We start from the raw sequence: 22,537 nt of genomic DNA, 5'->3' as shown, positions 1-22,537 counted from the left end.
AACGTCATATGACATGAGCGGTATTGGGAGAAAATCCTCCAAGGGTTTTCTTTTCTTTTCTTTTTTCTTTTCTTTTCTTTTCTTTTCTTTTCTTCTTTTCTTTTCTTTTTTCTTTCTTTCTCTTTCTTTCTTTCTTTCTTTCTTTCTTTCTTTCTTTCTTTCTTTCTTTCTTTCTTCTTTCTTTTTTTTTTTAAAGATTGCATTTTATTTATTTATTCATGAGACACAGAGAGAGAGAGGCAGAGACCCAGGCAGAGGGAGAAGCAGGCTCCATGCAGGGAGCCCGACGTGGGACTCGATCTTGGGACCCTGGGTCATGACCTGAGCCGAAGGCAGATGCCCAACCAGTGAGTCCCCCAGGTGCCCCCCCACAAGGGTTTCTAGGTATCAGGTATTACAGGCTGGGTACTGACTTCTAGATCCGGACAGCCCCAACTTCCCCATGTTTCCCCGCCCTGAGAGCGCTGCCTGCTTCCTGCACTTGCTGCCTTTGTGTCACTCTGTCCTCACTCTGTCTCCTTTTGCTCCTTGGTGCCTCCAACATTTGTGAAACCAGTTTCTCACACGAGCTTGTCTGTTGTTGCCATTTCTGTTTCCCTGACCGGACCCTGACAGATACCACCTGCTTTAAGATAAATTCTTCACTTCTATTTCCGTCACAGAATTACGTGGTCAGTAAATATTAGGGGTACTTAAGGCTAACTGGACTTTTAAACTTTGCTTGAGGCAAGAGGTCTGTTGGAGGAAAGTGATTAAAACCATGAGCAAGTGTGGATTTTGAGATAACTCACACATTTCAATTACTATCCTATTTGCTTTTTGTCATTGTGTGTCAGGTGTTTCTTGGAAACAGCATTGAGGGCAGTTTATTTATTTATTTATTTATTTATTTATTTATTTATTAAGCTCACTCAGTTTCTGACCTTAATAGGCAAATTCAGTCCATTTGTAATTAGTGTAAAAACGAATATACTTAATTTTAATTCTTTCATTTTGTTCTGATTTTTAAAACTCTACAGGTGCTTCCTTTTTTCTCTTCCCTGCCGTTCCTGGTTCGCTCATCCTAATGTTTATCCCCATGTCCCTGAATAATCGAAAGTTAAGCTCTATGACTACAGAAAAGTGTTTTGTATGGTTTTAATTTGAAAAGAGTCCAGAGGTTTAAAATGCCCTTTTTCTAATGGTCATGCTCTCATTCACATGGTTCTGCTAGGAAATCTTTTAGGGAAACTAGGTCAGCAGGAGAGTCAGAAGATGTCCTCTTGGGTGCTTTAGACTCCACAGGGGGGAGATTGCTTTGGCTCTCCTATTAGATATTCCCGCAGACACACTTTCTCTAAAGTATAAAGAAAAGCAATAAAAAAGTTTGAAAATCAAAAAAAATTGAAATAAAAAAACTGAAATAAAAAAAGTTCTGCTACGAAAACAGCTTATTAACTAAATCAGTGTGAAAGTTGGTGTGAACCTTTATGCCCTGCCAAGATCTGGTGTCCCTTTCCTCTCTCAGAAAAGTGCTGCTTGCACCGCAAATTCTTGTTCCTCCTTTGAGATGCATCCTGTGTCTTTCCAGTAAATCTTTCCCTGACCACCCTCTCAGAACGTGCTTCCCTCTCTGTGCACCCCCCGCCCCGCGCCTTATACATGCCTCCAGTACAGCCCTTGACACGTGGCTTTGCAGTTATTTTCCTCTGCTCTGTGCTGCTCGAGGGGAGAGACTTTCCTTCATCACCCTCTCTCCAGGACCGAGGACCAGAGCTTAATAAACACTTGCTGAGGAAATGATTAGTATTTTGCCAATAGCAGTGGTTCATTTACAGCAACGTATTTCCGGCATCTCTTTCATTTTTGCTTTTTTTCCTAGAGCAACAGAAAAGAAAAAAACCCAACTTCAGAGTTAATGTTCCCTCTAAGGAACACAGATAGTATCCTCACTAGACCTATTACGTTCCCCCGACATTAGGAGGATTTGGGTCGAGGCCGTCTGCACCCATGTCCCTCTGCTCCTCAAAGACTCTTGGGCAGATTCCTGTGTGTGAATCGATGACGAACCATCTGAAGTCAGGTTTCAATCTTGCTCATGGGCAAACACTGGCCACTAGCCTGCCTGGTAGTCCTACAAGCCGAAATAATTTCCAGCAAGACTTCCTTAGAACTTAACCAGTTTTGGGTAGTTTGGAGCTTTCTTTTGGAGATGCTCAAATGAACTCTCAGCCTTTCACTTACAAGGACCTTTTTAATCTCCCTTCCCCAGATTAAGACCTTTATTTAGCAGGACAGCAACTGAATTCCCCAGCTCTGCCAGACATTGAACTTGATTATAGATTCAATCAGTACCTAAAATCAATGCAAAAAAAAGTAAAGTCAGAAGGTTTGAAACATAAGTCCATTAAAGCTGACATTTTCTCAAAATTTTAGTGAGTAGCACCCAGCCACTCTCTGCTCCATCTATGTAAACAGCGCTATGAGTTTAAGCTAAAATAAGTAACTTGGGCCTCCTTTATAAGCAATGCAGCATTTTAAACAATGTAGAGAGACCATTGGGAAGCAATTTCCACAAGTGCAAGGACTCCTCATTTAGAGGGAATACGATCTACACATTGGGGTGAACACAGTGAACACCACCAACCAAACTGGCTCAAACACAAGGGCTAACAGAGCCGTCGTCGTGAAAAGGATGGTTGGCAAGACAAATTCCTCCAGCGGGTTCCCAATCTCAAGCATGTATGGAAGTTGGAGACCAAAGGGGGATCCTAAGAGAGCCTTGGCCACGTTTGGCAGAGTAGAGGTTCAGGGACTACTCCAGGAAATTCAACAGATAAAACCCTAGAGGCCTCTTGCTTTTTTTTTTCAAGGACAGACTGAAAACAGTAAATTACCTGTACAACCTGCAGGTGTCTACTCCCTCTGTTGGTGGAAGAGTTTGGATAGAGTGAGTCACGTTAGTACCCTCTCCTCCTGGGCTGTCAGACGGCCTTTCCCAGCTCCCCTAGAAGTGAGACATGGCCACATGCTGGAGTTCTGGCAATGGGAAATTCCCAGGAGACACTGACCAGAACACCCCCAATTCGACTCAGATCTGACACTGTTTATCTAGAAAACAGCCACAGGTTAAGGCTCAGTTGTATAAGACCCTCCACCCCCGTGAGAAGACAGCATAAGTGCAGGTTTGTCACCTGTGCTTCTTACCAAGTGGCTAGAGATGGGAGGTTCCTCCAACCCAACCCCCCCTTAGGTTCGATTAGTTTACTAGAGCATCTCACAGAACTCAGAGAAATATTTGTCAATTTATTATGAAAGGATATATTATAAAACAGTACGTGTGGGAAGGGGCTCAGAGCCTCTATGCTCTTTGAGCACACCACTGTCTTCAAGTTTCCATGCAGTCACCCACCTGAAAGCTCTTGAACCCTAGTCCTTTGGGTTTTTTAATGGAAGCTTCATTATGGAAGCATGATTGATTAAATTAATGGCCATTAGTGATTTAACTCAATCTCTAGCCCCTCTCCCCTCCTTGAAAATCAGGAGGTGGGATTGAAAGATCCAGCCCTCTAAACACCTAGCTGTTTCCCCTGGCAAAGAGCTCCCATCCCTCCCAGTGATTCACACGATTCACACGATTCACACGGTCAACTGATTAATATAACAAAAGACACCTTGTCCTGCTGTCAACACTTAGGCAGTTCTAGGGGTTTTAAGAGCTCTGTTCCAGGAACAGGGATGAAGACCAAATATATATTTCTTATTACAAATCACAATATCACAGGTTGGATATAATGAATATAAAAAATAATGCTTGCAAAGAGTTTTTAATCACGTAAGTGATTATTGTGAAGGTTAGCAGAATATGCCATCTCAAAATATGAGCGTAAGAGTTCAGGACTTGCCAACCTCAAAATATTGTGCTTTGCATATTAATTATTCTGAGTTGTAGGCATTTGGAAAACATTAAATGCAAGGAGGGGGCTTTCTCTAAACTTCTTGTATCTGCTCCAAGACAGAACAACATGTGAAACTTGGTTGTCATAGATCTCCCTGGAGTTTCGCCAATCAGGAACCACTGTCACCACAACCAAACTTTGTCGTGAACTATCATATCTCCCATCTATTTTTTCTAAGAATCCATTCATTTTCCCTAAAAATCACTTGCTTTCCCCTAAGAGGACTATATCTTCTCTTCCCAATTAAGATAATATTTAAACCTGAACTCTAAGCCACCTCTGAATTATTCATTTTTCCCTGGGCATCTCCCATGCGTACATGAGATATACATGTTAATACACTTCTTTTATTACAGAGATCTTCGCTAAGAACTTGGAGGGTAGAGGGAAGATTAATTTTTCTCCCTCTACAGTTGTTAGGATGATATGTGAAAAGAACAGGATATAGAACTTTTTTTTTTCCTAAACCATCTCCAATGCATTTTTGGAAAGTGGGAAAAAAATGTGCCAAATGTTAAAGTTAAAAATTGAAAGAATAATTTCATTGGCAATCCATATCCCTTCACCTAGATCCTATACAACCCATTCTCTGGAGGCTCCTTTTTCTTCTCCAGCCTTGGTCCTCCTCAGAAGTATTCTGAGCCAGGCAGGCCCAGTGGCTCAGCGGTTTAGTGCTGCCTTCAGTCCAGGGTGGGATCCTGGAGATCCGGGATTGAGTCCCGCGTCGGGCTCCCTGCATGGAGCCTGCTTCTCCCTCTGCCTGTGTCTCTGCCTCTCTCCTTCTCTCTGTCCCTCATGAATAAATAAATAAATCTTAAAAAAAAAAAAAAAAAAGTATTCTGAGCCAAGCAGCATGCCCATCTGGAGCTCAGCTCCCACGGCAACCCCTCACTTTTATTCCATGCTTCAGGTATCCTAGACCCTGGAATTCCTGCTACTTTCATCTTTTTGAGGTCTGTTTTTCTGAGGTTAGACCACATCCATTACACATATCCCCTCGCCCAAAGGTGGCCCAAAAATAGCTGTTTGTGGGAGTGGGGAGCTGTGATATGCATGTGTAGGGGAGGAAAAAGTAATTTCCCTCTACCCTTCTAAGTTCTTGGCTAGACCCTTATAACCAAAGACAGATTAATAAGAGAAAAACAGAAGTTTATTAACATGTATGCATGGGAGGTACCCAGGGAAAAATGAGTAGCTTAAAGGCTTAGTTAGAATCTGAGTTTACATAGTGTCTTAGGAAAGGAACAACACATTTTTATAGAAGTGACAAGACAAAGGAAAAAGACTTTCAGCCCCTAGGGCAGCAAATAGTAGGGGGGCAGATTGGGAAACTAATGGTAGACAAAAGCTAGACAGTAAAGTTCGTTGTGTAGACTCCTCTGGTGCCATCTCTGAGCTGATAGGATCTGAAGTTACTTCTGGTGATCAGCTTTTGTCCTTCTTAGTAGCGAGGGGAACAGGGATACCCTTGAAAATGTATGTCCTGGTTTTAGGCACATAGAGGGAGGGCAGGGAGCTTTATATCTGCTTCTTCTCAGTTGCCTTCAGCTCAAAATAATCCTTATGCCAAGGGGGCATGTTTTGGGGTTTCTTTTTTTTAAATACATAAATATTTTGTTTAGTTATTTGGGGGTGGGGGTGGGGGGGCACAAGCAGGGAGCAGGGGAGGGGCAGAGCCTGACTCCAGGCTCAATCCCAGGACCCTGGAATCATGATCAGAGCCCAAGGCAGATGCTTAACCAACTGAGCCACCCAGGCACCTCTGTTTGGGGGTTTCATATTCTGCTACCCCACAGATGGTGCTTGAATGCATGAACCGAGGTCCACACAAATGTGCACAGAGCCCCTTATGATACAGAATGGACTTAGGGGTGGGGAGAGAAAGGGGGCTGGCTGCAGACAAGGATACTGGTTTTCCTTGAATTGTTGTGTCCTAGCACAAAACTTGCAGGAGTTTGTGAATTCTAAATTTAAACTTGGTTTCTTCTTCTTCTTCTTTTTTTTTTAAAGATTTATTTATTTATGATAGATATAGAGAGAGGGAGATAGAAGCAGAGACACAGGAGGAGAGAGAAGCAGGCTCCATGCCGGGAGCCCAACGTGGGACTCAATCCCGGGACTCCAGGATCGCTCCCTGGGCCAAAGGCGGGCGCTAAACCGCTGAGTCACCCAGGGATCCCCCTAAACTTGGTTTCTAATCATTATGGAGATATATTGGTCAAAGCAAGGATAGAACATATTTTATTATTTTATGAGTTTGCTTTATAACTTTAAGTATTTAGGCATGGTATGTGAGTCTCCAACTTGTACTTTTGACCCAGGCCCTGCAGGGTTAGTAACAGCCTTGCTGAAATATACCAATTATTAACATTTTGCCACATTGACTTGCTCTATCTATTATCTATCATTCTATCTATCTATCTATCTATCTATCTATCATCTATCTATCTATCTATCTATCTATCTATCTATCTATCTATCATCTATCTATCTATCTAATCTCCATGGGCCTTTTTTAAAATGCTGAGCCATTTGAAAGTATACTGCAGACAGACATCATGACACTTTCTCTCTGAATACTTTACCGTGTGTTTTCTGAGAACAAGGACAGTCTCCTACATAACCACAATACCATTCCACCCAAAGAAATTTAATGTTGATATAATATATTATCTATTACCTATATCCAAACTTTTTCCATTGTCTTAATAATGCCTTGTTTTCTGTTTTTTTTTTTTTTTTTCAATCTAGGATCCAATCCAGGATCACCCATAACATTCGTTTTTCATGTTGTATAGTCATAAAGTTACAAAAAGACCAAGAAAGCCTTTCTCTTAAATGGAGGTCAGGTTAGATTAGTCAGCATAATTTGTGGAAATGTTAAAACACTAACCACATTTAAAAAAATAGAATACAAAATCTCCAAAATTTTAAGGGAGTGAAGGGAAAGTAGAAGCCAACAACCTTTGAGCTTTAATTTCAGTGTTTTCTGAGGCTGTTATTCCTAAGTGATAGGAACCTGCTCTTTTTTCTGTAGGCTTCTGCTGATTTTATATTTGTCCTAAAATTTAGGAGGATTAAAGGCTGTGTTAGATGAAGGAATTTTCAAAGTAAATAAAACTTTATTTTTTTATTTATTTATTATTTATGATAGTCACAGAGAGAGAGAGAGGCAGAGACATAGGCAGAGGAAGAAGCAGGCTCCATGCACCGGGAGCCCAACGTGGGATTCGATCCCGGGTCTCCAGGATCACGCCCTGGGCCAAAGGCAGGGGCTAAACCCGCTGCGCCACCCAGGGTTCCCAGTAACTAAACTTTAAATCAGTTGTTTTTAATATACAAATTTGCACTTTCCACTTTGGCAAATCCTTTCCTCACCTCTCTCTTGGCCATACTTTTTCCATTTTCTCACACAACAGTACAACCCTGATGTTTGTGAAAACTCAGTCATTTTCTGATAGCTCATTCTTTTTTTGTGGCAATAAACTGTAATGTTATGAGCATCTGTCTTATAAGATTTCATTCAAAAATAAAAATGTTCCTAACAAGAAGCACATTAACAGACAAACATTGGGTATTAGAGATCAATACCCCTAGATATTTATTTGAGGTGTCCAACATATTTTTATTTAAACACAAGAGTCCATTGGAAAGCTGACATTTTTTTGAATATTTATGCGTGCAAGAAAATAAGCAAAGAACTAAAAAGTTAAAAGGCCTTTTCAAACAAAATCTTGATTCCTTTAAGATTATGAACTGCAAATTTTAAAGGTATAAGTTGGGGCACCTGGGTGGCCTTTCACTCACTCAGGTCATGATCTCAGGGTCCTAGACTAGAGCCACATCGGGCTCCCTGCACATTAGGAATCTGCTTCTCCCTCTCTCTCTGCCCCTCCCCTCACTCCTGCTTGTGCACACGATCTCTCTTTCTCTGGGTCAATACATAAAATCTTTTTTTTTTTTTTTCATAAAATCTTTTTTAAACAAGACATAAAGAGTTTAAGATCAGGAAGATAATATTGTCTATGCAGTCTGTTGTGTATATATGGAAATAATACATTTCTATTTATTTATAACACATTCTACGTAGACAGATCATCATGCATCTAAGTCAATGCTATTGAAAGTATGATGCACAAGCAGATGCCACATAGCAAACTATTTGTCATCAGCTTTTGAAATAGATTTCTAGCTGCAAGATGGAACTGCTCCTTCCCCGGGTGCCACATCAGTGAACTGAAACTCAGAGAGCAATCATGTCCCTGTACATTCTCAGCTTCACCAGAAACAGACTATCCAGTTCCCAGTTGCCACGCCAACTCTGGACTCTGTTTATTTCCTTCTTCCTTCTCACCCCAAGCAAGGTTGACTATGTGGCCTCGGCCAATCTGATATTTTCGTTCTCTCTTCCTTGTTCTTTATTCTTTGTCTTATAAAAGCTTTCATCCTTCTTCCCCATTTTACAGTTCTCTGAATAGAGGCTGGCTGCTTCAGAGATGTATCACCTAATTTGTCTTTAATCATTTTTTAACATAGGCCATAAGGAAATAAGTAATAAATTGAGGGTAAACATTTAGAAACTTTTAAAGCAATATGTCAGGATACTTTTATATATGTTTTATCTAAGAACAGAAGGCTTGGTTTCTACTTTGTATGTCTTTTTACTCCATTTTTCTAGTCTTGTCCTTTTTTGTTGTATTTTATGAAGTATGAGTTCATGATGGATTGGGAAAAGAAAAACTGGTTCTTCACCTCAGATAGTTGGAGAAGCATTGTTCTGAACATGGTGTTTGTCAGGAGTGTGGGGGGTGTGTGTGTGTGTGTGTGTGTGTATGTTTATAGGGATGAAGGAAAAGAGAGGTGAAGTGGAAAGTCATTAGATCAAGTACAATATCATTTGTAAAAGAGCTGGGGTTTATATTTAATAATAAAAGACCATATATGTTTCCCAAAATGATGCAAATAAAGAGATTCAGAACAAGACCACCCCCTGCCCCCATAAAGAAAAAAAAAAACAAAAACCATGGCATTGTTGCATGCGGATTACTTTGAGCTCAAGGCAATCAAGACCCAGAAGTCTCAGGAAAAGCTCTTAACCTCCCCCCTTAACTGCCTAAAAACATAAATTTCTCCATTTGTGGGGGAAATCTGCAATTATAAAGAAAATTTACATTGGAAAGGGGTCCTATGTCAAGAAGAGAACTACTACCAGAGATAAACCATTTTTACTTAAGAAACTGATCTGCATAACCTGTGGCCAGACATCTCCTCCTATCCCCTTTCTGTAAACTTTGAATCCCCAGGCCCCTTTCCTTTCCTTAGTTCAGAATGTTACAGGATGTTACATAAACCTTGATTGCCTGGCTGCGTTTCAGGTCTCCTGTACCCGAACATAATTAAATTTTTTTTCTCCTGTTAATCTTTCCTATACCATTTTAATTATTAGACCAGCCAAAAGATCTAGAAGGGGAGAATAAAAATGTCCTCTGCTTCGCAAATTCATAAACCAGCAAATGGGTTAGCTAATCTCCTGTTATTATTTGAAATCATTTATAGGAAATCAATGAAACAACAAAAGATGTGCCAGGTCTCAGCACTTGAATATTTTTAGGGTTTTGTCTGTTTTGTTTTGTTTTTTTCCCCTCCCTGGTTTAGTTTTTCTTTCTGCTTGTTTTTCTCTTACAGTGTCCATACTAACTAATAATGGCTTCCCATGTTACTCATGTGGGTCCCTCTACCCTTCTAAGCTCTCAGCTGGAGCCCTATAAAAAAAGACAGATTAATAAGAGAAATACAAATAGAAGTTTGTAACGTATACCTAATATATACATGAGATAACTCTCAGAAGTGGTGTAGAATTCAGGCTTGAATACCATCTCTAGCTAAAGACAAAGAAGGAAGGGTGTGGGGGAAGTCAGTTATAGGGAGACGAGTAGGATAAGTCTGGTAAACAGAGTAAGATTTGCCATGGATATCTAAGTCGGTGACTTTTGCATTGATAAGAGTTTCTTATGATTTCATCATCTTCCTCTGCCTGGTACAGAGAAGGAGACACCCTTACAAATGTATATTTCCTTATAAATATAAATTTCTCTTAGAAAAAAAGTAACTTCTATTCTGTTTTTGAAGCTTCTCTTGTGTCTGGTGTTTCTCAAAAATACTCCTTATGCCAAAGTTTTCTTGGGGTGGCATATTGTGTCACCACCCTTCACTAATCAGTGTCAATATCGACATTCACTTCAGATTTGCCTCAAAGTCTCTCAGCAGACTGGGTGAGAACCACCTACCTCTCTCACATGGTCTGTTCTTCATGAGTCCATCTCTTTTACTCCTCCAAAGGGTCCTTTTTCTTTTATTTGCCACTCCTTCCTTTCTCCATCATAGTGGTTCCTGAAATTCTTTTTTCTCTGAATTCTTTCCTTCCATTAATTTCATCTCACACGGACAGCTTCATTAGATGATCTCAGGGTATATATATATATAATATATATATATTATATATATAGTATAATTTTGAATTTTATGCAGTTGTTCTCAAGCCATGCCTCCTGCTGGCCACCCACTTCTACAACAATGTCCCTATGGATTCTAGATTCCTGCAAAATAGGAGTAGCTATTCTGGTTCTGGAGCTTCACTGCCGAAGATAATAGCTATTGAAGTTCAAATATTTACATTTTTAAAAATTAACATTAGGAGTGTGTGGATGGCTCAGTCGGTTAAGTGTCTGCCTTTGGCTCAGCTCATGATCTCAGGTCCTGGGATTGAGCCCTGTGTGGAGCTCCCTGCTCAGCAGGGGGCCTGCTTCTCCCTCAGCCTCTGCCTGCCCCCCACCCCTCGTTTGTGGGCTCTCTCTCTCTCAAATACATAAAAAATCTTTGTAAAAATTAACATTAAATTAAAATAAGTTTTTTTTTTTAGGATTGTATTTATTTATTCATGAGAGACACAGAGACAGAGGCAGAGGGAGAAGCAGGCTCCATGCAGGGAGCCTGATGCGGGACTCGATCCCGGGACCCCAAGATCATGACCTGAGCCAGAGGTAGATGCTCAACCACTGAGTCACCCCAGAGTCCCTAAATTAAAATAAGTTAACATTAGGTAAAATTAAGCATTCAATTCCTCAGTTGTATTAGCCAGATTTCAAATGCTCAATGGCCACATGTGGTAAGCTGCTGTCATAATGGACATGGTACCTTGGAAAATGCTTAAAATCATAAAGTTGAACAAAAATCAAAATGGCTGCACTAATGTTTCGGCCAAGCTTGATTTTAAAGTAACCTTTATCCTCTCCTCTGCAAACCTCCCTGCCTCCCTTCTTAGCCTTTTGTTTCAGGAACCCAGTACCACCCTAAAGACATGGTGAACAGAGTCAGCAGCAGGTACACAGTTCCTTCAAAACCGGCTACATCCTGTATTCCTTTATTAAACCTTCCAGTCCCTTCCTCCAGGCAGGCTTGCGGTGTTTGAAGGCCTTAGCCTGCTGCAGCCTCCTTTGCCAACAAAGCCATCCAGCTATTGTTCCTCTTTATCTCATATTCTCCTTTCACATTGTATTTTGGCTCCGCAGCACAAAGATCAGTTTTCGACCACACGCTTAGAATATTTTCATCATTGCAGAAAGTTCTACTGGGCAGGAGGGAGCTCTATTCCCCATAACACCTCAGTGTTTACAGAAAATCGTCAGCAAATGAATATTACTAGTAGGATTATTATGATGAAGATCAAGAAAAGTTATATTTGTAATGCATCATAAAAAAAGCATTGAAGGGTCAGAATGGAAGGAGATAAGATATTGTGAACTTTAGAAGACCTTTAAAAAAGACTTTTAAGGGGCAGCCTGGGTGGCTCAGTGGCTCAGCGGTTTAGCGCGGACTTCAGCCCAAGGCCTGATCCTGGAGACCTGGGATCGAGTCCCACATCAGGCTCCCTGCATGGAGCCTGCTTCTCCCTCTGCCTGTGTCTCTGCCTCTCTCTCTCCTCTCTGTGTATTCTCATGAATAAATAAATAAAATCTTAAAAAAAAAGACTTTTAAGAACTTTAAAAAAAACACCAACAATAAAAATAATAGAGAATACCTGCCCTATTTATTTGCACAGGTGTGTGTGTGTGTGTGTGCACATGCATGAGATCCTTGTGAGAAGAAAATTTGAGAGTCCATGAATTGCAAAGCCCTAGACAAGTGTGAGGGATTGTTAGCAGTAATCATAACACCATGAACAACAATTTGGTTATTATTCCTGGTGATAGGACCAGGAGCTGGGAGGGTGATGTGAAATTGTTTGAGATGCACAGGAACATTTCCTGCATTATTCTTTCTCACTCTGTTTTACGGGAGCATTTGCAGATTCAGTCTCTCCAGGGGAGCTGAACGTGCAGGAAGCACTGACCAATGGTGCTGCTTTCAGAGCATCAAGATGTACCTCCACCCTAAAGCTTTGAGCCCTGCAAGTAGCTGAGCTTGTGAAAGGAAGCCCTTCACCTGGTGAGCAGCATTCTTGGGTTCTGAATTCCATCTCTAGAAAACCAGTCGTCCCAGGCAGAGAAGCTGCAGGCCGTCGGGGGCCTCTGTCTCTTGCGGTGGGGGGGCTCTGAGTCAGTGGCTGCCCTCCAGCACTGGCCCTGGCCCCTCAGTCGCTTGTTCTCTATTCCCTTTCCTTTAGATTGGGAGCAGATGGGGTCACAAAACAAGAGCTTTGGGGAGGATAAACAAAATAATTTTGCTTAACAAAATGTAAAGTTTTTACAGAAAAATGTTGCTGTACCATGTATAATTGAATAAAAACACAATGAATGTCTTCATTAGTGTAACTGTAAGAAGAAAGACTCTCCGAGTTGGAAGAGGCACGAAGAACCACGTAACCCCACAGATGAGGAGATTCCTGTTAAGAAACCGTCACCCAGTCTCTGCTTAGGAACCACATTAATGAGTGTCCTGGAAGGGAAGAAAGGGCTCTCTGACCCTGTAAGCAGAAAGGGCCTATTTACTAAATCACAGGCAGGTTTTACAGAAATCATGTAGGGCCTTGAGGTCAGTGGTATCGGGGAGCCCGTGCTTCCCGGAAGGCGGCAGTCCTGGGACTCTGGGGGGTAGCCTGCGGAGGGCGCGGGGCTGCTCTGTCAAAATACAAGAGCTGGGGGGCTTGAACAACAGACATTTGCTTCCCGCTCTTCTGAAGCCCCGGCTCCGGGCATTGGCAGGTTCAGTTCCTGGTGAGTTGGTTCCGTGGCTTGCAGACAACAGCCTTCCCACAGGTCCTCACGTGGCAGAGAAAGCAAGCTCTGGTCTCTTCCTTTTCCTAGAAGAAAGCTGATCTCATCATAGGGGGTTGCCTTCTGGAGCCTGTGAAATCTAAGCACCTCCCAAAGGCCCTAGTTCCAAATATTGCTTTGAGGATTAGGGTGTTAACATAGGAATTTGAGGGTGGAGTGGGGGAGGTGGGGAGGGGGGGCACAAACATTCAGTCCCTTACAGTAACAATGGAGAGGGCCCCCTGATAGGCCCCATCACCCTCAGCAGAGGGATGAAGACAATCCAAGGCAATGACATAAAGAGAACCGTGGAGTAAGTACCCTGACGTCACTTTCCACCAGTCCTACCATTACCCAGTCTCCATAAGGAGCAGGAGGGTAAGGCGCTGGTGGTTGTGGTTCGCATCAGTGAGCGTCTTTTGGCACAGAGCAAGGTAGATAAGGATCCCGAGTGGCAAAGGGAAAATACCCAGCCTGCCTCTTGGGCCACTTTTCCCCCTGGATTGACTAAATGTCATAATGTATATAAAGTTCTTAGCCTGGTACACATAGTACTGGGGAAGCTCAATAGACGCTAGTATGCTGGGGCGCTGGATGGCTCAGTGGCTGAGCGTCTGCCTTTGAATTAGGTCCTGGGATTGGGTCCCCCGTTGGGATCCCTGCCTGGAGCCTGCTTCTTTATGTCTCTGCCTCTCTCTCTGTCTCTCGCATGAATAAAAGTAAGATTAAAAAAATTTTAATATATGCTACTATGCTGGGTATCAATTTTATAGTCCCAGTGCTTGTTACTCAGGGGTACACATATTCAGCTTTCGCAAAATTGCTTTAAAAAGAAGTTTGGGGATCCCTGGGTGGCGCAGCGGTTTGGCGCCTGCCTTTGGCCCAGGGTGCGATCCTGGAGACCCGGGATCGAGTCCTACGTCGGGCTCCCGGTGCATGGAGCCTGCTTCTCCCTCTGCCTGTGTCTCTGCCTCTCTCTCTCTCTGTCTCTCTCTCTCTCTGTGTGACTATCATAAATAAATTTTAAAAAATTAAAAAAAAAGAATTTTGGATTTCAAGTCCCAGTTTCTGGTGAGTAGATTGCAGAAAATGTAATCTTGCTGTCATTATAACTCAGTCATCTTTGAAAAATTCATTTTCTTTAGATTGCCACATTCAGGGTTTTCTCTTCCACCTTCTTCTCCCTTTCTCCTCTTTTCTCCAGGCCTGATCTAAATTTCTGGAAGGATCTTATGAATTATCTAGGCATTGGTAGTATATGACTCACTGCCATCCTCTGTCCTCTTCTATAATATTATCACCTATTCTTTCCAACACTATGGTTTATGATGCATGTCCTGTGCTTGGAGTCTTCCAGGTTTTATCCCTAATATTCACAATCAAGCTTTGGAATTAAAAACAAATAAAACCAAAAATCTCCCAGCCTCCCTTGCCCCCTTAGCTAGATATCCAGATGCAATGAATGACCTGTACAACCACACATAGCTGTTTCTAAACTTAGTGTTAAAGTGTTTTATTCAGAGTCAAATGTCATAGAATTCTGTCTGGAGTAACTGAATTAAATAGCAGAGGTGATATTTAATCAGAGACAAACAGCCAGCTATGATCCTATTAATTATAAAATTCATTTTTTTGGCGCTTCATATTTACTAGGGAGTGAATAAGATTGACCATCCAGTAGCCACATATTAGCGATATTTGACCTACTTTGTCAGGAGACACTTTTCATTTTCATAAATGTGTTAATTTGAGGTTTGGCTCTTCACGGAATTTCTGCTTCCAGATAATCTTTTATTTTTTTTTCCTTTGGCCTCACTAGTATGAAAATGGAAATAAGTTTGCTGGAATCTTTAGGATTCAGTCTGGTATATGCTGCAAGGAGATAAAGGAATAAAACCAATGATAACTTTGATTTTTTAATGCATCCTAGAAAGATATTTGCACAGCTTCAAATGCTCTGAATATTGGAATTTTGACATTTTGAAATAAGATTAATATGGTCTGTGGTTTGTGCCAGTTCTCAAACTGGGAGAGACTGGTGCTGATTCTAGATGTGAAGGTCACCACTGAAATCCAACAAATGACAAAGGAATGTGGAACTACAGCAGTCATGAGGATATAGTTCATCTGCCTGCCTTTTGTGGTTAGTTCTGAACAAGTGAGAGACTAAAGTTCAGGATCCTTTGGCCGTGTTAACATTTGGGCATCCAATAGAAAAATACGAATAAAAAACATTCTGTCCTCAACATACACATCTAGAGAGTCCAGTAGTGATTACTGCAAGATCTTACTTGCTGAGGGCTTTGCTAAATTATATGAAAGAGCAAGGATTTACACATATCTTCATTGCTAGGACACAGTGTATTCTCAACATATTACAATTGTTCCCTCTTGAGAGGTGTTGCTTGGTGCTCATTGAATAACAAGAGAAGAATCAGTATAAATGGTAGAGAGATTATAAGCGCAAACACCCCTTTAATGCTTTCTTTGTGCAGTCTCTGTAATAACACTTTACATATATTAACTTATGAAATTCTCCCAACAACTCTACAATTACAATTACAATTCCTATTATTCCCATTTTACTGATGAAGAAATTGATACAGAAGCATTTGTCTAATATTTGCCGAGTATCTACTATGTACCTGATACTGGCCTAAGAATTAGGAATACCTCAAGGTGTCTCCACCTTCATGGAATTTACTATCTAGTGGTAACAGACAAAAATAAACCATAAAAATGTAAATTATATGGTAAGTTAGAATGTTATAAATGCTACTGAAAAAATGTAAAGCATTAAAGAAGGGAAGGTTTCTAGGTATGCGTTTGTGTACACGTGCATGCAATTTAAAGGCTGATGTGAGAAGGGGCTCAACATTGCTCATCATCAGGGAAATGCAAATTAAAACCACAATGAGATATCACCTTACACCTGTTGTTTGGCTAGACTCCAAACAACATGAAATAACAAGTGTTGGTGAGGATGTGGAGAAAAAGGAACCCTTGTGTACTATTGTTGAGAATGAATATTGGTGCAGCCACTGTGGAAACCAGTATGGAGGTTCTTCAAATAGAAATAGAAATAACAGGGATCCCTGGGTGGCGCAGAGGTTTAGCGCCTGCCTTTGGCCCAGGGCATGATCCTGGAGACCCGGGATCGAATCCCATGTCGGGCTCCCGGTGCATGGAGCCTGCTTCTCCCTCTGCCTGTGTCTCTGCCTCTCTCTCTCTCTCTCTGTGTGACTATCATAAATAAAAATAAACAAATAAATAAATAAAAATTAGATCATCTTTAAAAAAAAAAAGAAATAGAAATAACATATGATCTAGTAATTCTACGGCTGAGTGCCCAAAGAAAACGAAAACACTAATTAGAGAAGATATATGCACCTGTATGTTTATCCAAGCTATGAAAGTAACCCAAGTGTCCATTGATAGATGAAAGTGTAAAGAAGATGTGACATGTATATACAACAGAATGTTATTTGTCCATAAAAATGAGCCCTTGCCATTTGCAACAACATGGATGGGCCTAGAGGATACATGCTACGTAAAGTAAGTCAGACAGAGAAAGGCAAATATCACAGGGATTTCACTTATGTGTAGAATCTGAAAAGAAAAGACAAAGGAATAAACAAAAAGCAGAAACAGACTCATAGATACAGAGGACAAACTGATGGTTGCCAGAGGGGAAGAGATTGAGGGGAATAAACAAAATTGGTGAAGGGGACTGGGAAGTATAGCCTTCCAGTTATGAAACGAACAAGTCACCGTGATAAAAGGTCTGCATAGGGAACATGGCAATGGTATTATAAGAGTGCAGTTTGGTGGGCACCTGGGTGACTCGGGTTGAGTGGCTGCCTTTGGCTTGAGTTGTGATCCTGGAGTCCTGGGATCGAGTCCTGCATTAGGCTCCCTGCAAGGAGCCTGCTTCTCCCCACTGCTTATGTCTCTGTCTCTCCCTCTGTATCTCTTATGAATAAATACATAAAATCTTTTTTAAAAATGGTGTAGTATGGTGACAGATGGTAGCTACACTTGTAGTGAATATAGAATAACAAGTAGATTTGTCACATCATTACATCGTGTTCCTGAAACTAATGTAACATTGCACCAAATGTCAATAAAAGGGAAAAAATTAAAAATAAAGGATAACGAATAAGGAAAGCCTCACTGAGAATGTGACTTTGAGCAAAGATTGAGGGAGATGAAGAGAGATCTACACAGCAAACCTCTGGGAGGATAGTGTGTCACCGACAGTAAACTGCCGAGTGTGAAAGCCCTGAGTAGGTGCCTGGATTGTTCGAGACAAAGCAGGAAGGCCCCGGTGGGTGGAGTGAAGCAAATATGTCGGAGAGGAACAAAAGAAGTTGGAGAAGTAGGAGGAATGGCCAGATCCTGTGGGCCTTGCAGACACTAACTTTTATGGAGCTGAGAAGCTTCGGGAGGGTTGTGAGCAGAGAAGCTGCATGATCTGACTTCTGTTGTAAAAATATCATCTGGATGCTATATTGAGAATAGACTATGCGTGGGCAGGTGGGAGATGGGGTTGGGAGGCTGGGGCAGAAACCACAGACAGGCAGTGGGAGGCCGAAAGGATGCTCTGGGAGACCTGGAGACCAGCAACAATAACCTGGGAGGGCCACGAAGGGGAGTGAACCAGGGTAGTTGCGCAGGAGGTGGTGAGAATCATCAGATTCTTTATGCTGCAGGTGGAGTCCATGGGTTTGCTAGCAGGTGGGGTATGGGCCAGGAAGAGAAGAAAAAGTTGGCTCCAAACTTTCTGCCCCGATCAGCTGGAAAGGTGAGGCTGCCATTGACTCAAGTTGAGGAAAACCTAGAGAGAAGCAGGCTTGCTGAGAGCAGGAGCTCAGTTTGAACACGCTAGGTTTGACACCGTAAGACATCTGTGGAAGGCCGGCTAATGACCCCTGAAAGGGGCCATCCGGTTCCTAACCCCTGGGACCTATGAATATGTTTGGATACACGGCAAAGGATAATTAAAGTAGTGGACAGAATTAAGGTTGCCCAGGTTGCTAATCAGCTCACCTTATGCTAGGGAGTGTGTCCCACGCTATCCAGGTGGATGTCCTATAACTGTAAGCCCTTCAACGTGGGAGAGGGAGACTAAGGGGTCAATGTCGGAGTGATGCAACGTCAGAAAGACTTGCTCGCCCGTTGCCGGCTTTGAACAGGGAAGGGGGCCACCAACGAAGAAATGCCAGCCGTCTAAGAAAAGGGGTTTTCCCCCAGAGCCTTTAGAAGGACTGCAGCCCTGCTGACACCCTGGCTTTACCTAGTGAGACCCGTTTTGGACTTCTGACCTCCAAAACAGTAAGATAATAAATTCATGTGTTTTGAAAAAGATTTTATTTATTTGATACAGTGTGTGTGTGCGTGTGTGTGTCCACGAGTCAGGGGAGGGGCAGAGGGAGAGGGAGAAGCAGATTCCCTGCTGAGCAGGAAGCCTGACATGGGGCTCCATCACAGGACCCTGAGATCATGACCTGAGCCAAAGGCAGACACCCCAACTGACTGAGCCACCCAAGCACCCCATTAAATTCATGTCGTTTTAAATCACTCCATTTGTGACAATTTGTTGCAGCAGAAGTAGAAAAATATGACATCCAAAGGGAGATAGCTTGTAGGCAGCTGGATATTTATGTCTGGACTTGGGATAGAGGATGGGGATAAACATTTGGAGTTATCAGCATATTAATGGTACTTAAAACCAAGACACTGGATGAGGTCACCAAGGAAGTGAGTAAAATCAGGGAAGAGAAGAGAAAAAAGAAATCCAAGGACTGAGCTTGGGAAGAACTGACATTGAGAGGTCAGGAAGATGAGAAGGAGCCAGCAAAGGAGATCTAGAATGAGAGGCTAGTGAGGGAGGAGGACGGCCAGGTGAGTGTGCTGCCCAGAAGCCACGAGGAGGAAGTGTTTTGAGGAGATGAGGTGATGACACGTGTCAAAGGCTGACAAGTCACCTAAAATGAAGAGTGGGGATGGATCGTTGGCTTGAGCAATGTAAAGGTTACTGGGGACCTTGGCAAGAACAGTTTGGGCAGAATGGTGTGGACGAGAGCTTTTTGGAGTGGGATTTAAGCAAAAATGGGAAGAACAGAATTGGAGACAGTGCACACAGACACCTCTTAAAGAGTTCTGCTACAAGAATGAGCAGAGGCACAGGGTGTTCGCTGGAAATGAAAGTGGACCTTCTGGGTGGGAGTTTGAGAAATACAGCATATTTGCATGTTGATGAGAGTGAGCCAGTGGAGAGGGCCTGAGAGGCTGGGAAATTGCCTCAGGGTCAAAGGCCGTTGTGCAGTAGAGAGGAGCTGTCCCCGCTGAGGTCACCCAGACAAGCCCCCCCCCCCCCCCCAGAGCAGAGCCCCTTAGCCCCTTAGCAGACCAGCAGCTGTGCTGGTGGGTTAGCCCGGTGGCCCAGCCGAGCCCAAGTCACATGGCCAACCTGGGAAATTGTGAGCTCAAGAAGCGGTCGCTGCCTTAGGCTGATAGGGTTACTGGGTGGTTGCTGTGGGGGAAGAGGTAACTTATATTGGGGCAAATCAGTTGCCTGCATTTGGATTTAAGTGACCACATAACTTCAAGATCATAACTGATTGATATGCAAGAGGTGTTAGTGGTTTCATTGTAACAAGGTTGTAAGAAAACTTCTGTTTTTATGGGCCTGTACGGGTATCATACTGTATATTATTATGTATATTATGTATATCATTATGTATATACAGCATTTTATTTATGTACATATTATTCATATACAGCATATGTATTATTACATATATAGCATATTATTTATGCTGAATTTTCAATTTCCTTTTTCTCGGGAAAAAAGGGGGAATGTAATCACCTTCAGTGACTTATTTATGACATGAAAATTGATATTCTCTTTCTTGATAGGTGGCAAAAAAAATAAAAATAAATAACACTATCACTGTTCTCTGAACGCTTGTCTAGACAACACCCAGGAACTGTTTTCTCTTGCTCTAACATTCTGTAACTTAATTTTTTTTTTTTACAATTTGTCTTCATTTCCTTTGTAAGATCATGAGGGGATCATTTGCAAATATTTTTTACTTGAAAACACGAATTTTTCATGTTAACTAGCTTGATTGTGACAATTATTTCACAACGTTTGTTATGTCAAAACACCAAATTATACAACTTAAAGATGTACAATTTAATTGTCATTTATACCTCAATAAAGATGGGGGAGAAAAGAAAATAAAGTTTGGTTCTTCAAAGTAAATTCATTAAAAGAAGGAAGGAAGGAACAGAACACCATTTTCCAAAGCTTTAATTGCCCTTAGTACTGATCTACAAGTGATTGTGCAAACTCACTTTGAGGATATTGTAACGGCCTTTACCTTTGCAGATCGGATACAGCATAGACATGGTTTGTTTCTCAGAGGCTTGGGGCAGCAATTTGCTAGTTGAAATCTAAGAACTGGGGGATACCTGGGTGGTTCAGCGGTTTAGTGCGTGCCCTTGGCCCAGGGCGTGATCCTGGAGTCCCGGGATCGAGTCCCACATCAGGCTCCCTGCATGGAGCCTTCTTCTCCCTCCTCCTGTGTCTCTGCCTCTCTCTCTCTGTCTATCATAAATAAATAAATAAATCTTAAAAAAAAAAAAAAAGAAATCTAAGAACTGTGTTTGTCCCAAGGCACGGTGATGTGTTAATAACCATTCTTGTCCACACAAATTTTTGAGTCATTTTGTGCTAGATCATTATGCAACGACCTATCAGGAAGCATTTGAGAAAGGCCAGCTTTGTTTACAGCCCTATATGACAGATGATGGAGAAATCATAGAAACCATGCTTGACATCCGCTGTAGAGCCCAGGCTGTGTGAGTGGACAGCGTTTCCCTATTTTGGTGTCTAGGTATTAAATACATGAAGCATTTCCTTATCTATATAATGGGGTATCAATCTGGACTTCTATATAAATAATAGTTTTACTGAACACATATATCAGGAACTAAGACCTTTGTACACTTCCAGGATGGAACATTGAATGCTCAAAGCAGTTGAATTCAACATTTTAACTTATTTATTTCTCTAATTAATTAATTAGAGTGAGCCAGCGAGTGAGCCAGCAGGGGGTGGGGAAGGACAGAGGGAGAGGGAGAAAGAGAGAGAGACTCTTAAGCAGGCTCCTCGCCCAGCATAGAGCCAGGCAGGGGCTCCATCTCATGACCCTAAGATCATGAGCTGAGCCGAAATCAAGAGTCCAATGCTTAACTGACTGAGCCATTGAGGTGCCCCTTAACTTTTAAAAATTCTTAGACATGAAAACAGTTTTCAAAAACCTTCAAAGTACATTTTGTCATGAACTAAAGAGCAAATGTATGAATTAAAGTAATATTGAAAGAGAATGTTTCTTTCACCATGAATTCACCCTTTGAATGTGTTTCTTTTAAAGAAATCAGTGGATTCATGGGAAGAACAAGTAGGAGGAAAACATAACAGAGTAATGTATCTATTGGGCAGCCATAAAAGAAGGGAAATTTTGGCAAAGGCAAAATGCAATCTCAAAATACTAGAGATGGAAATCACAATGAGACCACTACTACATGCAATAAGGAGGTTTTCCTTACTTTGTAAAAAGTTGTGGCTTGAGTGAAGCTGATTTTAAAACCGAGTAGATAAGAAAATGCTGGTACTAACTCGAAATATACGTTGCCAAACAATGTGCATGATTTTCAGGAATGGTGACATTGACGTTGCTCATATGCCCTAGGAGAGGGGAGGAGTTTGGGATGAAAAAATGTCTTGTTATCATCGTTAGATAACAATGTTATCTATTATTGCATAACAAATTACCCCATGGCTCAGCGGTTTAGCCCCTGCCTTCGGCTCAGGGCGTGATCCTGGAGTCCAGGATTGAGTTCTGTATGCTTCTCCCTCTGCCTGTGTCTCCGCCCCTCTCTCTCTCTCTCTCTCTCTCTCTCTCTCTGTGTCTCTCATAAATAAATAAATACAATCTTTAAAAAAAAACACACACACACAAATTACCCCAAAATTTATCGCCTTAAAACAATATCAATGCATTACCTCACTTAGTTTTCGAGGATCAGGATTCCAGGAGCTGCTTAGCCAAATGGTTCTGGTTCATGAGGTTGCAGTCAATCTGTCAGCAGGGACAGCTGTCTTCTGAAAGCTTGAATGAAGCTCTGAGGAGAATCCACTTTCAGATGTGTTCACATGGCTGTTGGCAGAAGGTTTCAATTCCTCACCTTTTATTTTTATAACCTAATCTAGGAAGTGACATACCACTAGTTCTGCTGTATGCTAATGGCCAAACAGACCAACTGTAGCAGGATGTG

At 41.8% G+C, this 22,537-nt stretch overlaps 1 long non-coding RNA gene across 1 annotated transcript; it reads right to left on the bottom strand.

Annotated features, from left to right (window-relative positions):
• Nucleotides 1-912: 912 nt before the first annotated feature.
• On the bottom strand, nucleotides 913-22,489 carry LOC106559745. The gene is made up of 4 exons (XR_005369923.1): nucleotides 22,266-22,489; nucleotides 2,877-2,986; nucleotides 2,260-2,334; nucleotides 913-1,857 (listed from the first exon to the last, which is right to left on the bottom strand). It is a non-coding gene; the product is annotated as an uncharacterized LOC106559745 (long non-coding RNA).
• Between the last annotated feature and the right edge of the window lie 48 nt (nucleotides 22,490-22,537).

This window comes from Canis lupus, chromosome 15, assembly GCF_011100685.1.
Source record: "Canis lupus familiaris isolate Mischka breed German Shepherd chromosome 15, alternate assembly UU_Cfam_GSD_1.0, whole genome shotgun sequence".
In the NCBI taxonomy this organism is placed as follows: domain Eukaryota; kingdom Metazoa; phylum Chordata; class Mammalia; order Carnivora; family Canidae; genus Canis; species Canis lupus.
The sequence above is the reverse complement of the archived record's forward strand: the minus strand, read 5'-3'. Positions and strand labels throughout refer to the sequence as shown.